At 38.4% G+C, this 7,500-nt stretch overlaps 1 protein-coding gene across 7 annotated transcripts in view; it reads left to right on the forward strand.

Annotated features, from left to right (window-relative positions):
* LOC138022458 (polycystin-1-like protein 2) overlaps positions 1–7,500 on the forward strand; it is a 77,920-nt gene that overhangs the window by 813 nt on the left and 69,607 nt on the right. The window contains exons 1-2 of one of the 7 annotated variants that reach the window (XM_068869590.1): positions 5,631–5,788; positions 5,892–5,981. The exons of 2 other annotated variants lie outside the window; for them this stretch is intronic. The gene's annotated coding sequence lies outside the window, so the exon portion shown is untranslated. Of the gene's footprint in view, positions 4–1,212; positions 1,241–5,630; positions 5,789–5,891; positions 5,982–7,500 lie in introns of those variants that run through there. 4 more of the 7 variants (XM_068869593.1, XM_068869595.1, XM_068869594.1 and 1 more) reach the window with 4 other exon arrangements.

The raw sequence follows: 7,500 nt of genomic DNA on the forward strand, positions 1-7,500 counted from the left end.
TTTGTAAGTCACTGCGATACAAAAGCATTGCATTATTGGTTTCTTATCAGTTCAAACCTTATGAAAAGAACGGTAACAAAATAAGCAAGTCTTAGCTCTAACTTATATCAGAAAATATTATTCCTAAAATTAACGAAAAGTTAGACCGAAACCCTTAACGTGTGGTTTTGTAAAAATATTATTAGGTTGAGTGCTGATGACAACTGATAAAAAGCAAAAAGTTGGCGAATTCTGCCCCAGTTCTTAGTGCAAAGCCGGCAGTACTTGAAGAAATGCGATTGACACGTGCCAAGCTGAAATTAATATTGAAATCCTAAATTGACTTTTGTCAGAATAGTTTTCAAGTGACAATTTTTATTTGTAAATTCATTTGAAATTCAAGATGAAAATGAAGGCATGATTAAGAATTGTAAAAATTGTATGTGGCATCCCTTCAAAGATTTTTGTATTATTATCCCAATTGCCAATTATACGCAATCAAATTCAGATACTTAAACCTCCCTCAGTACTTAATATCAATTTTATACCTCGTATGTCAAGGTCGGTAATTTCTTTCCACTAACCGTCAAACGACAAAACAGTAAACATACTCAATATTGCTTTGTACGTTTTCTGCGTATTTTTCAGTTTTAATTTACCCGAAACTTTCCTGATCAGGAAATACGCTTGTCGATGAACACCGCTGGATTGTAGCGCTCTTCGTACACTTATCACACAGTATCGCGATCTTCTTATAGTTTTGCCTATGCGCGAGCCGTCAATACTTCATGGTAGTGCCGTCTCACTTTTGCGGCCTGTGATTGGTTCTGCACTGAATTGGGTTGCTGACGTACGCAAACAAATACGTTTCGCAGGTAGAAAGAATTGAAATTTCGATCAGGCGCGGGTTGATTAGTTTACAGTTTTATTTATCCTTATAAATGATGGATCGCGATACAAAATGAGCGATGCGTGTAAGTCAGCAAATTAGCGTTGGGAGAAAATATATTCCGTAGTGTTGGGTTAGGGTTAGGGTTAGGGTTACGGTTCGCGACTCCGCCCAATACGGAATATATTTTCTCCCAACTAGCCGTCAATATAATGTGGTATTGCCGTCTCAAAATCGCAATTTGATTTTAAAACTACATTTAAGGAACAAGGATTCAAGAAAAACGGAAAACGTTATCTCGCTTATACTCTCTGAAGTTGCGAGGATTTGAAACATCTTTTGAAAAATTTCAAAGCCTCATAAATATTAACTGTGAGTATGTCTTCCTGTTTACTTTGCAAGAAACGTTCACTCGTCGTTACCAACACATAAATGTAAAATATTATCGATTCCTCGCTTACGGATGCGTTATTAACAGGCAAAACGATTCATTTGGTAGGTGATTTCCCGTTAGGGGAGAGTGAAGCCGCTGTTACATGCACGTTCTGAACTTATAGCTGAAACGTGTGTGCAACAAAGCTACGAAAGTCAAACAACTTTCAGGAGGCACTGCACCGTGTAACATGGTCGGTTTCGTGAAGCGAGATCAGTTTCACGAAAAGTAAAACCGCTTTCTGCTTCTGCAACGGTAGCAGAAATCGCAGTGGTGATAAAAACAAGAGTTCCACCGTGTAACACCACTTCGTGAAACTGGCCTAGCTCGGTCTTTTTACGCAACGCTGCGTAAGCCAATCAGAAACTTGCCAAGGCCATGGAAACAGCATTTCGAGACCAGTTTCAGCGTTTCCGAACGAGTTTCGACCTTTTATGTTGCACAGAGCAACGCCTGCTGAAGCTTGTTTGGCAACGCCTTTGCACATAAGTTTCAGCTAAAGATTTCTACGTGTAACAGCTGCTGAAATTTTTCTTCTCATTATTTCCGACTCCACAGACATGCTTTCCACCTCTTGTCTGGTGGCGGGCTCAACTGGCTTCATAGAGATGAACACACAATGATACCTTTTTAATTAAACTTTTTGAATTACTCTCTGCTACTAAATTGGGCATCACTATTACCCGTTACAATGAATACACGTAAGTTTTACAGCGGTTACCAATAACACGCGACCTATCGCCTTCAAAAGAATCTGATAAAGTTGTGTTTTGGTGGAAGTCAATCGAAAAAAACGGTTAAGATTATTTTGAATCCTTACAAGTTTCCAAGGCAAAAGCAAACAATAGCTAATTCAGGTGTCCCTGCCTAGGAGAGTTCCAAATTAGACTAATTAAATGGTTCACTGCTGCTCAGAAAAAGTAATATCTGAAAGGAGTATTCCGAAGAAATAAATATTAACTCTTAATATATGAGAGCTTGCCAGTTTTTAAACTAAAAAAATTAAATTTTACTACACGCGCTAATTTGCCGACTTACACGCATCGCTCATTTTGCAAATTATTGAAAATACGATGCTCTTTCTATAAAAATTACCAGCTTTCAGCAGAGAAAACTTTTAATTTCTTGGTTCTGCTGCCTTGAAATGAGGTCAGAATTAAAAATAACATTTAACGGCTTTTCTTTAATTGAGGTCCACCAAAACGCAACTTTACCCGACTTCTTTTGAATGCGATAGGTCGCGTGTTATTGGTAACCGCTGTAATTTCTTTCTGTCCTCTTCCTGTCTGTCTTTGTTTACCGTCAAATGCGTTTACTAATTTTGGGTCGGGACAGTCGGAGTAAGAAATTTTCAGAAAAGAAAAAAAAATCAGAAGCAATCTAAGAAAAGAACAGTGTCAAGCTGTAGAAGGAGTCGGATGGCAAGGAGCAGAAACGAGTAGGGAGTTAATACAATCACAGAAAGCGTCCATTTTGCCAGTGTCACGTTCACTCTAGGTTGAAGTTGAAACTCTGAAAATATGTTCGGGCAAACTGAGTGTTTATCATTTTTCACATTAAAGGCCAAAAATGTATTGTACTAAGTCAGTACCTATTTCAATTTTTTTTTTTTGGAAAACTTGAAAATCGAGGTCGGTCGGGCAACGGTAAACGGAGGGGAAAAAAGAAACCAAAACAAAGTAACATTTCAAACGAAACAACATGGTTGAAAACCTCAAATAAGGAGGGATGGGCTAGGGAAATCAGCTGGCTATTTACAAAGTATGATACAGTTGAATTTGGTGTCACCGAAGGTAGATTCACCAAGCTGTTTGGGCGACTCAGGCTTGAACTCAGCCCTGAAGAGGAGCCAAGTTAAATGAAGTAGCAAAATATCCAATTTGTAAAATTTTTAAAAAAGGAAGTTTGATTTTGGCGCCCTTTAGATCAAAGCAGGGTAAGCGCAGATCCCAGACACAGTGTCACCAAATTCTCCAGGTGCCGTGGGGTGATTAAGTCAATAGCACGCGATTCTGTCATTTCCTCCATGTTTGGTACATCACGATTCTTAACTTTAATACACCCTCCAGAGTTTCAATATAGGACATATATCCTTTTCACTACAGCACCACGCGGGGAGACTCTCTTCTTCAAGAAGTCAGATATACGGACTACTTTGCAATGTGAAAAAATTCAGTTTTTCCTCCCATGATAGTTCAATATGCCTCATTGTGCAATATGCCTAATAGAAATAAATTATTCATGCAGGTAGGCTCTTACAGCATAATTCGCCATTTCGAGTGACACGTTACTTTCCATGTTTTACTCACATAAGCTAAAATCAAATTAAACTCCTGCCGAATAGTTCAGTTATGAGTACACTACATTGACGGTTAAATCCGGGCCTCGCGAGCACGCATAGTCGATGCATTCGTCTCTTTGACGGTTGATTCCAGCTCTTCTTACGTGATATTTTTGCATATTCAAGTTCTATGCTCGCGATCGTTATCTCGTGATTGTTATTAAACTTGTAACTGTGCAATTTTTAGCGCATTTCATTATTTCCTAGAATGAATTTCTGCTATACAAATTTCAATCTATTATTTTCGAAATTTCCAACTGATGAAATTTTGAATAAATGATCGTTTCACTTGAAGATAGTGCATTAACTTTTCGAAAATTTATTAGGGACATTTAGATCGGAGGACGAGCAAGACTGCGAGTACGGGTTTTCCGTTCTGAGCATGTGCACTTCGAAAAAATTCGGCCTCCAAACCCTATGCGCATGCTCAGTACGGGAAACTCGCACTCGAACTCGTCTTCGTGCACCGATAAAAAGCGAGGTCCCTAATTATAAAGGCAGGTTAATTTGAGGTTCTCATAAATTACGTAAGAGGAAACTGAGATAGTCCGTGCATTCTAAAAGTATACAGACAGGACATTTAATGCAAAGCAGCACGACCATACAAATTTTTCAAAGGAACTTAACGGGGGAAAAACTTTATGACGACTGAGAAAAAATTTTCGCTGAAGTTTTGAAGCCGTCGTCTATTTTCCTCTTTCCTTTGATACATTTTTATCACGACTCATGTATATTTCAATTCGTAGCTTTACCGGACTTGGACTGCCTGCTGAGCTCTCAGACATCCTTTCGCTCGTTGCCAAGCAACCAGCTCATCACCTCTTTTCGCACGGATTAGTACTAGATTAGTACACAGTATTTAGTATCTTTTGTATTTTATCTGCACTGAAAAAATGGTCTTGATTCATAAATGTCTAGTGTCAGTTAATTCTGTAGGTGAGTTGCACTGCAAAATAAAACAGAATTCACCAAACTTTTTTAGTAAATAAAATAAATTACCACGAAGTGCGTTTAGCTGGCGAGCTGGTTCACAGATACTCTGAAAGAAAATAACATAACATAACATGGTCGGGAGTCCACCACCAATTGATCATCTACAAAACGTGGTAGACTCTCCATTTTGGGACCACCGAAGAGAAATCCATCCAGTTTCAAGTTGGGAATTGTAGAATGTAGAATTGTACCAACCAAGATTCCTCCTCTTAAAATCAATACAGGCTTAACACGTTCGTAAAATTCGTCGATGTCTCAATCTCTCCTTGATGGAATTTTTTCAAACGAACTTTACAAGGTGACTATCTTCCTCTGGTATATCGATCATTCAAGGCACTTTGGAATCCTTTCAACCTCGTTCCCTTTAGTGTTGCATTATTTATCACTAACATAATTAATGCGGAAGTTCAAACTTTCGAAGAAGATTATTTTAACGATCATGCGACCCCCAGAACGTGTGTTCCTTCTTCCTTTCTATAATTTCCCTTTTGTACCGTTTCTAAAGAAAACAAACCTCTCTTAACAATGCCCAGATTATGCGTTATTACTCAATACAATGGACAACACACTGAGGAAACGTAACCATGGACCAAAAACAATGAGTGACAATTGATGCAGTAAAATGATAGGTAAAGAACCCTGTGATATCTGAAAATGGTGTATTTAGCCAGGATAAAAAGCACGGGCTCATGTTTTTGAACCAAAACATAGCACCGTATCATTGTCCTTATTAAAACTTGTATTCTCCAAATGAACACCAATGGCCCAACCACTGAGTAATTTTTGATGAAGTTTTATCCGTATCATCCTGAAAAACGCTTTTGACTTTTCAGTTGCGGTTAAACTCAAATCATTCAAAGGCATAACGTTTGTTCGGCATGCCAATGCCCTGCAGGTGGATGGTCCATGTATGAGGTGCATACTTTAGTCATTCAAGCCATTATTACCACCTGCTGCCTAGATGATACGCAAAACTCTCGGTAAACAACGCCACCAGAAAGCTTACGATTTCCCGGGTATATATGACAAGGCTTTTTAGCGCTGCTATCTCGCTAGATAATATTTTTGAAACGCTGCAGAAGATGTATTTCAATGATCAGTAATTCGGTAATGAGCTAGAATTTGCTATCAATCCTTGACTCCCTGTATGTTGGTAAGTTGTGCAATTGTAATATTTACTTGTACCACTGCTTTCAAGTGGTGACTTTTCAGCTTACTTTTGTTTTTCGAAATTCTTATTACTCACCCATCATTAGGGTTATTAGCCTTTGCTGTCCATCCCACTGTAGGACCAACATCTTTTCTCTTCAAAGGCGGTTTCATGAATCACTAGCCGAAGCTAAAAGGTACCTTTTGATGTTAAAAGTTCCAAATGCTTGACCTCATTTTTTTCTTTCAAAATTCTCTTAGATAAACGCCAAGTAAAGACACTTAATTTATCTTTAAGTAGCAGCAGCTATAACACTCCTCTTTGCATAAAGTACTGCAGTAATGCAGACCTCCTAGGAAATACGCCTCGGTTTATCAGATCGTGTACATTCGCACGGAGTCACATTTCTATTTCATCGAAAATAAGGAACATCAAAAGACTTCACTTCATTCCAAAGTTGTAAACCGTGCACCAAAGTTGTTTAGTTGTTAAATAAACGTGCTTAAGCAGAATTTCTTTGACATTTCACAAGCCACAATCTTCAAACCTCAAATTTGGAGACACTGGAATGCGGATGGTATCCCATTTTTCAGCGAAAATTGTTGTTAAGTTCTAATTAGTTCCTTTTTCGAGGCGACGAAAGCTTTGGCCTGCGCGCCTTCGATTGCAGCGCGTGGAAAAGCCTTTTTATTGTTTCAGGGGATACTGTTTTCACTCAGTTTAATTCTGGTATTTTTTTAAATTTCATTTTAATAATTGCGCCCATAATAATACAAAATGACCTGTACTAAGTATTGGCATAACGCAGAAGATAATTCAAATGTGTTGTTTATTCGTCTTCTTATTCTAAGCTGCGTAATACGAGCAATACAACCAAGATTACAGTAGCTGTAGCCGCAAACCAGCTCAGCGAAAGTTACTGATATTTTTTTAGTCTCTCATAAAACCACCCAAGATACACAGCCTGGTAACAATCTCTTTTCCAAAGCGCTGGGCTAAAACAGGGAAGTTTATGTAAACCAGCACGTAAATTACAAACGAAAATACGAACAAACGTGAACTGAACCGAGAATTATACAAACCTTATAGGTGATTTCTCCGAGACGTGAAGAAAGCTAAACGGGCTTAACTACAGAATACAGGGCCACTTATTTCCATATCATTGAATAACAAAAGCTCCCATTGTTGTTTGTCTCGTTCTACAAATGCTTTTAACTAATTTGTATGTGCTGGCCCTGTGTTAACAAGAGCCATTATGGCTCTTGGTGTTAAATAAGCCCCTCTGTGGCTAACGCCTCTGAATGGGAAAAGAATTTATTAAAACAAAGGCAGAAAATTACCATGAAAGAACTGAAAAAACTGAACTGCTAATTAAAGCCTACGAAATATACAGTAACACTAACCAACAGATCATCTTTCGGCTACTACTCTGTACATATGATATCTCCTAAATAATGGTCAATATTCGATAATTTGTTTGAATTCTGACAAGTATTACTTTGACGTCGGTCAGTCAAATCTAACAAACGGACTTCACGGGGTAAGAGTGTGGTTGAACTTCTTGTATCATAGCGGAGGAGCACCATTGTTAAGAAAATATGGTAACCCATCGACGCGAGAAATCTTGGTTGTCATCGAACGTCCGTGCGTCCACCCGTTCATGTATGCCAATGTGATCAGTATCATGCTAGTTTACAGCATACATCTTTGATATT

The sequence above is a fragment of the Montipora capricornis genome, chromosome 10, assembly GCF_036669925.1.
Source record: "Montipora capricornis isolate CH-2021 chromosome 10, ASM3666992v2, whole genome shotgun sequence".
NCBI lineage: Eukaryota > Metazoa > Cnidaria > Anthozoa > Scleractinia > Acroporidae > Montipora > Montipora capricornis.